The sequence below is a fragment of the Lissotriton helveticus genome, chromosome 3_1 (assembly GCF_964261635.1).
Source record: "Lissotriton helveticus chromosome 3_1, aLisHel1.1, whole genome shotgun sequence".
NCBI lineage: Eukaryota > Metazoa > Chordata > Amphibia > Caudata > Salamandridae > Lissotriton > Lissotriton helveticus.
Window position 1 is genome coordinate 83,127,000 of NC_136061.1, and position 10,001 is coordinate 83,137,000.

Consider the following 10,001-nt stretch of genomic DNA (forward strand, 5'->3'; position numbering starts at 1 on the left):
GAGTTGTTGTACCTCAGCACTCAAATATTCGTTTTACAGAGGTCTGACTACACTTCCTTCAAACAATTCAGATCTCCGTGATGCGCGGCGGTTCTTCAAGAGCATATCACAGCTCTTTCAGACTTTTTTCGAGACACTATTTTTGACAATGTGCGCTTGGAATCGCACATAGGACCGACAGGAACCTCTACACTGGGGACATATTTCTTATACGCCGTCGCCTTCTCAGAATTTTATACATAGGTCCACCTAAATTCTCTTTTGGATTTTTTATAAACTGGCTGCGGACAAATACATCCCACATAGATGAGTGAAATTGTTGAAAAAGGATCACATTTCTGTGACGTTTGGGGGAGCAGCAAGTTGACTTATTAGATTGGGAGGCAATTCAGCCTCTTAATCAAGGTTAATCAAGGTTAATCAATTCATTCCTTTTTGAGAAACTTCTAAGCTGCACATGACGGTTCGCAACAACAAAATAATAAAAGCCTTGAGGAAGTTACGTTCCAGTAACGAAACACGTGTCGGCTGCCTGTTGTATTTTCTCTGGGATATACGTACAGAAGAACCCCTAACAGTTTTGTAACATGTATCACTAATATGAGACTGTACAGACAATAATTGTGCAAAACATGCTATTAAAACAGCAAAGATATCTCACGTTTTGGATGATCTCTTTAAACAGTTAAATATTGGATGTTTATTTGAACCATTGAAAGTCGTGACTCCCTAAGAAGGTCAGGACGGGGAAATAACTCCCTTAGAAGCACTTGCTTCTATGTAAAATGAATATTTGAGTGCTGAGGTACAACAACTCTCTAACTAGCTTCTTACAACTAATCTCTTTCGGGATTTCGACATCTGTGGTAGTGGGATGTCACTGTTACCTCGAGGGGCACCATCACCATACAGAAAATAATTTGTAATGTTACAACTAGTTACAATATAAACCAAATCTTAGGATTGGAAGTGTGACAGACTGAACCACCACTACCTTTGCTGTAGCTGTCGTATTGCACCACATCGAGAGAAGTGTCTCGCAACGAGGAAGTAGCGTGTCGCCGTCACTGTTGCTGCCGTCGCAACTTGAATGTCGGCGCTGTAGCTGTCGTATTGCACCGCATTGAGGAAAGTGCCTCGCATCCCCCGGAGAAGCAAGCCGCCGTCGGAGCTGCTGCCGTCGCATCGTGGATGTCGGTGCTGTAGTTGTCGCATTGTGCGGAAGTTTCTCGCAACGTCGGAGAAGAGTGTCGCAGCCGAGGCTGCTGCTGTCGCATCGCTGAACAAGGGTGTCGCCGCTGCAGTTGACGCATCAAATCGAGACTTCTCACATCATCGGAGTAGCGTGCCGCATCTAGAACATCTTCACGTCTTTATTTCTTTGCACCGGAACTTTGCCGCATTTCCATCGCTGCAACATTACTTGTTGTAGAAGCGCAACGCATCGTAAGGTACATTGACGCAAAGTGTTGCATCTTAAGAACTGAACTGAACTAAGCTAAAACTTCCATCCTAAGTATAGTATTGTGTATTTTTGTCGTTTAATGGTCTTGTGTTAAGATATATAAAGAATACTTATTTTTGATATAAACCTTGTGTGGTGTCCATTTGTAGTGTTGTCACTGGGTTACTGTATGTGGTCACAAATGCTTTACACACTGCCTCTGCGATAAGCCTGTCTGCTCGTGCCAAGCTACCAAGTGGGTGAGCAGGGGATATTTTAGGAGTGTACCCCCTTACCCTGACTAGAGGCAAGGGTCTCTATTCGTCACAAATACCTACCTGTGCCAACTAGAGACCCCCTAGTCTAACACCCCTCCTGTTGGAATAACCGGTCACTAGGCTTTCAAAAAACAAAGGGCCTTAAAATGACATAATAAGGGGGAGGATGTGGCCTAATGCCTACAGCAGCCGACCGTGAAGCTGGGGAACCTGGTTTGAGTTTCGGCAGGGACTCTCAACATCCTGTGATTCTGGGCAAATCACTTAATATCAGCGTACCTAACAAAATGATTGCGTCCATCTGTTACACAACATATGCTCATGTAAAGCGCTCTGATAACTTTGGGTCGAGTTTGCGCTATATAAATCCCCCCCAAAAAAACATAGCATGACATCACATGGCCCAGCAACAAATAACATCACTAATGGTTCACTCCATAGGTTACAGTCTTCACAGAGTGCTGCTGCGTCCAGGGTGGGCACCGTCTCCTCTGCCCCTCGGCTTCCAGGGTACAACTAACAGTTTGGGTTCCAAGAGTTGAAAACCCAGCGGAGTCCTCCCAGAGTCCTGTGCGAGCACCCAGCCGCAGCAAACACTCTCGCTACCTCTTGGTACTTCACTCCGGACCGAGCGCCTCTGCCCCCTTAGCGTGCTCAGTCCTTCACCAAGGCACCTGTCTTACTGGGGCCCCACCCGTAGGTTCAGTCCACTGACTGCTGAGTTCCCTTCAAAGGTGCCATCTCTTTGTCCTTTAAGTCTCAGGGAGCACTTGATATCCAGTCCCCTTTCCCTTTTAGAGCCACTTTCATATACCTGATGCCTTTGTCCTACTACAGATGACAACAGTCTCTCTCTCTCAGGGCCCCGTGGTGCTCTCCACCAGACCCAGCCTTGTTCTGACTTCCTGGTGGGCGGGGCACATAGTTGTTGTGGTGCCTAATCAGTGGGGAGACACCAGGTCTCCTAAGGTCTTTAATCCTCTGCAAGTGGCAGATTGCTTGCCTGGAACACCCTGAGCACCAGAAATTCAAACCTACAGAGTCAGTTAGCAGAGAGGTTGTATAGGAAGAGCAGGGTGGCACCGGGGACGTATAGGAAGAGCAGGGTGGCATAGGGGATGTATAAGAAGAGCAGGATGGCACAGGATATGTATAGGAAGAGCAGGGTGGCACAGGGGATGCATAGGAAGAGCAGGGTGGCAGATAGGTTGTATAGGAAGAGCAGGGTGGCACAGGGGATGTATAAGAAGAGCAGGGTGGCACAGGATATGTATAGGAAGAGCAAGGAGGCACAGGGGATGCATAGGAAGAGCAGGGTGGCAGATAGGTTGTATAGGAAGAGCAGGGTGGCACAGGGGATGCATAGGAAGAGCAAGATGGCACAGAGGAAACAGAGGTAGAGCAAGCCAGTGTAAGGATGGACACAGCCATGTATAGCTTCTTATCAAAGTACATGCATAGACCATACTGTGAGTTATGAAGGTACAGTTGTGGGAACGGTCATGTTTGTAATACATCCCAGAACTGGAGGTAGTGGTAAATCCTTATTCGAGCTGGCATAGAATTACACAGTTTGGCAGCTGTGATTCCTGGCTGACCATGACTCTCTCTAGAGGTATTTATCACCCATAGATTGGCTTTGATCCCTGGCTGTCCCTGACTCTCTTGGAGGTATTGATCACACTTAGATTGGCTGTGATTACAGGTTGTTCCAACTCTCTCTGCAGCTATTGATCACATATAGATCGGCTGTGATTCCTGGATGCCCTGGCCCTCTGGAGGTATTGGTCATACATAGATTGGCTGTTATTCCTGGCTGTAGGAAGGTAGGATCCTTCTGCATGGTTACCCCCACTTTTTGCCTGGTGCTAAGCTGTTATTGACTAGTCTGACTGGGATCCTGCTCTATCTGCTTTCTCCTTCAATTGGTATGTTCAGAACGTAGGTAAATCCCAGATTGGATACTGAGGTACCCTTTTCAGTCCCTAGTATATGGTACCCATGTACCCAGGGCATATGTACCCCTCAGGTCTCCCATGGGCTGAAGCATGTATTATGCCACTCATAAGTGACCATTCAAAATGGTACTACAGGCCTGCCATTGCAGCCTATGTAAGCTGGTGCATGCACCACTTACTAAAGATATAGGTTTACTATATCTAAGGGTCAATGCACTTAAAGCCTATAAGTCACCCCTATAGCAGGCCTGTGCAAGCCTGAAGACAGGGTGCTTGGTTCTAAGTGAGCGGGTGCCCCTGCATGAGCAGGACACCCCTGCAGCCTACAGAGTCCATTCACCCTGGTTGTTAGTGAAGCAGCCATATACTATATAGAGGGGCCCAGCATAACTATGTGATGCCCATCTCGAAAACGGATACAACAAATCCTATCATGTTTGGTACCAGAGACACATTTCTGCCCTCCTGCTGCGCCAAGTTCGAGCAGAGGAAGGTGGTAGAATAGGCATCCTGTCACAGGGAGGTGTGTCGACCTTCCAGACAGGATTTAGTGTATTGGGAACGGTTGGGTGCGTTTGCCAGTGCCTGAAAGTCTGCACAAGGGGCACATTGGTGTCCCTGTGCATAGTCCAGTTCAAACCAGTCTTGGGAGCCGTTGGCTCCCGCTCTGGTGCGAAACTGGACAAAGGACGTGGAACTAACCTCCCCTCTGTCCAGACCCTCCCCTGGGAGGGTCCCCTGAATCTTCTCAACCCTTTCCCTAAGGTTCTTAAGGACTTACCTGGGTGTAGGTCCCTAGATTTGTCATGGGATAAGATTCAGACGTGACACCACTGCACTTCTACCATCTAGGCACTCTGGACTTTGTGCGGGCCTGACTTCGTTTCCCTTCCAGTTTGCTGCATCTTCTATCCCTGTGCACCATACAGGATCCGTACAGGACCTGTGGAGCATCAAAGACACTTGAAGGTATCTCTCTTGAAGTGAAGGAGTCACTTCCCTGCATTCTCTGGCACCTCAATGCTGCTGACCGGTCTGCTGATCTTGAGCTCCTGCAGACTCCTAAGGGTACAACAACACAGGTAGTGGTTTTCTATGTCCCTCAAAACCAGAGCCGTCCTCTCACTGAGTTTGAGGCCAGTATCCTTTGTGGGGGCTGCATTAACAGAACCCCTTTGTACTGCTTTCTTTTGCAAGTGCAAAGACTTGTTGGCAACTTTACAACAAGTGCATTGGGCTCCTAGTAGCCCCAACCTCCGGCAACTTCTTCCACCAAGATCTTCAGCCACATCGCCTCGTGGGAACATTGGCCTGCTCCTTTGGTGAGCTGCTAGAGGTCCTCTTGCGACTCCAGTGCCTCCATCCTGTGAGTCCATTTGAGGGTCACCTTTGTTTCTCTTGTGCTCCCCTGATTGCTGGGGGCCTGCCCTGACTCCCCTGCTTGTGGTGAATCCCTTGGACCTTGCTGGTCCCAACCGTGCACCTTCTTGGCTTCCCACATGGGTTGCATGTGCCACGGACACTGACCCCTCAGAACTCAACATCCTTTGTAGGACTGCTCGTATCCGGGTCCTGGTCTTTCTCAGCATTGCCTGGTCCTCACAGAGTCAAGGTCACTGTCATCCTTCCTGAAGCACCGTACAATGGAGGGCATTCATCTTCCAAGTCTAATGGTCACTCCCAAGTGACATAGCCTCTGTCCCCTCTGCTTTCAGGTACTCCTCTTCAAGAATCCACGTTTGGATTTCCACTGACACTTTCTTCTCTTCCAGCAGAGGCACTTTCCCAAAGTCCTCTATTGGGTTCGACAGCGGTTTCTGACACCAATTTACACATACGCATCCAACTTCCCTGGTGTAGGTAACGTGGGTACTAGGGTATCCACGGGTGAGGTGGCTCTCAAACATTCTGTCTTCCACGGGGTTTCTTCAGGGAACACTGGGAAGGGTCCTTAATCTTTAAAAATCCAACCGCAACTTGCACATAGACTTACACAGAGTACGTGGTTGTGTTCCCACACTGTACATGCTCATAATGGGGTCTCGTATCTACTCACCTTTTTTTGGGGGGGTCTCCTGCTATTCTACGTCCTCTCAACACTGTCTTGACTCAAGTTGTGTTTCTTATACCACTTTCTTAGTATATGGTTTGGTCTCCCTGGGGCCACTGTGTATTTCGTGCTATTTACTGTGTTTCTTTGGTAACGTATTGTGTGCATTGTGTTTCTCTCCTTGTTGGAGATACTTGAACCTTTAGAGAGTATTATATAATAAATACATATTTTATAAATACTTGATGTGGTTCTTTCCACTTAATCTATACTATAAGATTCTGGAAAAACAAGCTGCTTTACACTCCTTCTGGATTAAGCCCGAAGGCTGCTCTCCACAGCTACCACTTAGAGAGCTTTCTAAGGTTGTCTAAGACCTCTTAAATCACCATAAGTGTTGTCTGGACTGGTGCAAGGTGCCCACTTATTTATTTATTCATTTATTTAGTGTTTTATATAGCGCGAACAAGACCTAGAAATGGGTATCAGAGCGCTTCACATATATATATATATATATATATATATCTCATTGTAGCTTTAAACAGTACCAGAGCATATCATATATTTAGCATTGTAGCTTTAAACAGTAGCTGAGCGTATCATATATATATATATATATAGCATTGTAGTTTTAAACAGTACAATTGAAACCTATAAATGGTTGTAGTTGCCTTAATAAAAAAGTGAGATGAGGAGAAAAAAAAATTGTACAATCATTAAAACAATTAGAAGTAGCCTAGGCTATAGCTTATAATACATTTGAGCTTGTTCTGGGTATTCTCAGCGGTGACATTAAGGGTAGCAGTTTTCAAGCGGGATGTGCCTAGTAAAAGAGAGAGGAGCTCCATCTAGAGTCTGGTAACGGATGAGCTTACAGACAGAGATACTCCGCAAGCTTGGGTGGGTAGAGGGATTGTGTGAATGGGGCTTCTAGAACATGGAGTTAGCGGGCTGCTGCGGATTAAGGAATTTGCTCATTACAAATGACTTAGCTTCTTTTTTGAATGTAGAAGTAGATGAGATTTTTCTGATGCCAGGTGGGAGCGAGTTCCATATTCTTGGTGCAGCTCCAGAGAAGGCACTGTCGTATATTTTTTTCTTACGGAAGAGTGTAGGTTTTAGAAGAAGGGCACTGGTGCCCCGTGAGAGTCTGCTTCAAGAAATCAAAATTTTCTTTTGTGCTAGGTACAGTGGGGTTTTATGATAGATTGCCTTATGAGTTATGCAGGCCATCTTCAGTTGGATTCTTGCTTCATGAGGGAGCCATTTGAGAGCTTTCAGAAGTGGTTAAACATGTTTTGATCCTGTTGAGAGTCTTGTGGCTGTATTAAGACAGGCTGTTGAGACTTTGGGTAGTCCTTATAGAGTAGTACATTCATATTCAAGTCTCGAGATGACTAATGACTGAACTGCAGTTTCGAGGTCGAGTGGTTCGATGTAAGGTTTCATTTTTCTAAGGTATCTGAGGTGAATTGAAAACGGGCATTTTTAGCCAGCAACTTGATGTGTGATTGCATATTAAGGTTCTTGTCTAGAGTGATTCCTAACGACTTGGTGGAGTCCACCAGGATTGGAGTGCAGTTTAGTGCAGTGGTTAGCTTAGTCCAATCCTTCCTAACCATGGAGTTTTTGGGGGGAGAGATTAGAGAGATTAGAAGGAATTCGGTTTTATGAGAGTTTAGCTTAAGGGGATTGTTTGTTAGTCATTGGAAGGTCTTTTTAATGGTTGGTTCATCGTCTTAATCCCTTCAAGGGAAGTGATCTTTATATATTCCTGAGTGTCGTCCGCACATGTGGAGATGTTAGCCTGCTATAGAATTTTGGTTAAGGGTTCGATATACAGATTAAATAGTGATTGGGATAGTGTTGAGCCTTGTGCTACTCCTAGTAGGTTAGAGGATGGTGTGGATAGATTTTGATTCACCAGGAATCTTTGCATTCTGTTGTCTAAGAAGGATTTAAACCATTTTAGGACGGTTCCCGATAATCCCATCCTGCTCTCAAGTCTCTCGAGTATTTTGCCATGGTTACCAGTGTCAAAAGCAGACGAGAGGTCAAGTAGCACAAGCAGGCATGTTTCATTACGGTCTAATGCTAGTAGGGCGTCATCTGCAATATGTAGGATTGCTGTTTCGGAGTTGTGCCCAGTTCTGAAACCTGATTGGCAGGTGTCAAGAAGCTTGAATTCCATGATGTGTTGGTTAAGCTGTTGTTGGACAAATTTTTCTATTACTTTGGCTAACATGGGAATGTTGGTTATCAGTCGGAAATTGTTTGGGTCCGAAGGGTTCTCTGTTGGTTTTTTTAGGATGGGGATGACTTGGCCGGTTTATAGATAAACCGGTATGGATCCTTGAGAGAGCAATGCATTGATTATCTTGGTCCAAATGGTGATGATAGTATGGTTGATAGATGACGGATAAAGTGACGGAAGGAGATCGTTGTAGTGGTTGTTCGGTTTTATAGAAGAAAAGATTTTATTGATGTCTTTGTGGTCATAACGTTTGGAGGAGGACCACTGGGTTTTTATTTTTGGATCCTGACAGAGTAGGTTGGTTGTTGTGATAGGTGGCTAAATACCGGTCGGTAACACCGAAAATCGATAAATTTCAGCGTTACCGACTGGTATTTAGCCATTCCTAATGTAGGTAAGGAATTGGGTGCCGCTCGTAGTTGCGAGGAAGCTGTGCGGTGCAGTGTGGAGTTTGTCCCTCACCTGTCCAAGGAGGTTGCAGGATCCCGAAGTGCGGAGAATTCATCGGCGTAGCTGCGGGACTGCGAGTCCCAGGACCCTAAGCGGCTGCTGACAAGCCGCACCTGGTGACTCTTCCCGGCTGGCCGCGCACCCCGCCCTGGGTGGTTAATACCGCGACTCGTGGCCCCCGCTCTGTGGGAGCAGCTCGTAGCTGCGAGGAAGCTTTGCGGTGCAGTGTGGAGTTTGTCCCTCACCTGTCCAAGGAGGCTGCAGGATCCCGAAGTGCGGAGAATTCATCGGCGTAGCTGCGGTACTGCGAGTCCCAGGACTCTAAGCGGCTGCTGACAAGCCGCACCTGGTGACTCTTCCCGGCTGGCCGCGCCCCCCGCCCTGGGTGGTTAATACCGCGACTCGCGGCCCCCGCTCCGTGGGAGCCGCTCGTAGTTGCGAGGAAGCTGTGCGGTGCAGTGTGGAGTTTGTCCCTCACCTGTCCAAGGAGGCTGCAGGATCCCGAAGTGCAGAGAATTCATCGGCGTAGCTGCGGGACTGCGAGTCCCAGGACCCTAAGCGGCTGCTGACAAGCCGCACCTGGTGACTCTTCCCGGCTGGCCGCGCCCCCCAAGTTCATAGGCTATAGAACCACGCCCCTAGACGCGCATCGCGGGACGCGCGCGGGCGGGCACCGGGCTAAGCCCGGGCAAAGGGCGGGCCGTTTGAGAACGGTAGAGACCGGACCGGGCTACCCCCCTAACGCCCGACCACCCAGGTACACTCACCGTCCCGTCCGGCTGCCCAGAAGCCTGGAGTTAGTAAGATGGCCACTAGCGAAACAAGAAGTAAGTCAAACATCATGGCCTCTGGTACTCTGGATAATTTCCTAGTTAAGGCGAACACAGTGGTCAACAAGGGTCTCACCGTGTTGGAAAATCAAATTGCGGAGGGTATAGAACACTAGCATTTGGCTTCACCGGGGTCATCATCCAATACTAGGTCATCAATACTTCTTGATGCCACGCACTTATTACTCATGGACAGTACTGACCAAACCATAGAGTCCGTCCTACAACAGCTAAGGACACCTTCTAACTCTCACAGGGATAGAGACCCACTATGCAACACTGATGAGGTGGAACCCTCCCCTAACGTTGAGTCAGTACCATCTGGGACGCAGGGGGATGGTCTTTTATCAACTGAACACACGGGTAATAGAGAAGATGCCGTCCCGAAAAGGAAAAGATCTAGGAAATCTAAGGGCGCTAAAAGGGCTAAAGTTGACCCCCCAGTGAACACTATAGAGGACAGCCCGCTTGCCTCTGGAACAACCGAAATGGGGATCGATCTGGAAACGGCATGTACTCTACCTCCTACTCTCATACCCACTCACACCGGCCCTTTTATTTTTGGCGGGGCAGCTCCCAACATCTCAGAGCACATTATATGCTCTCTCACTGGTATTTTTAAAAGCCTCATGGATCCTCTCTTCCTTAAATTAGACTCTATAGAGGCTAGACTTCTAGCTATAGAAAGACTAAGTGGTGGTGATGGCGAGCAGCTAGGGCCAATAGTGGGCATACAT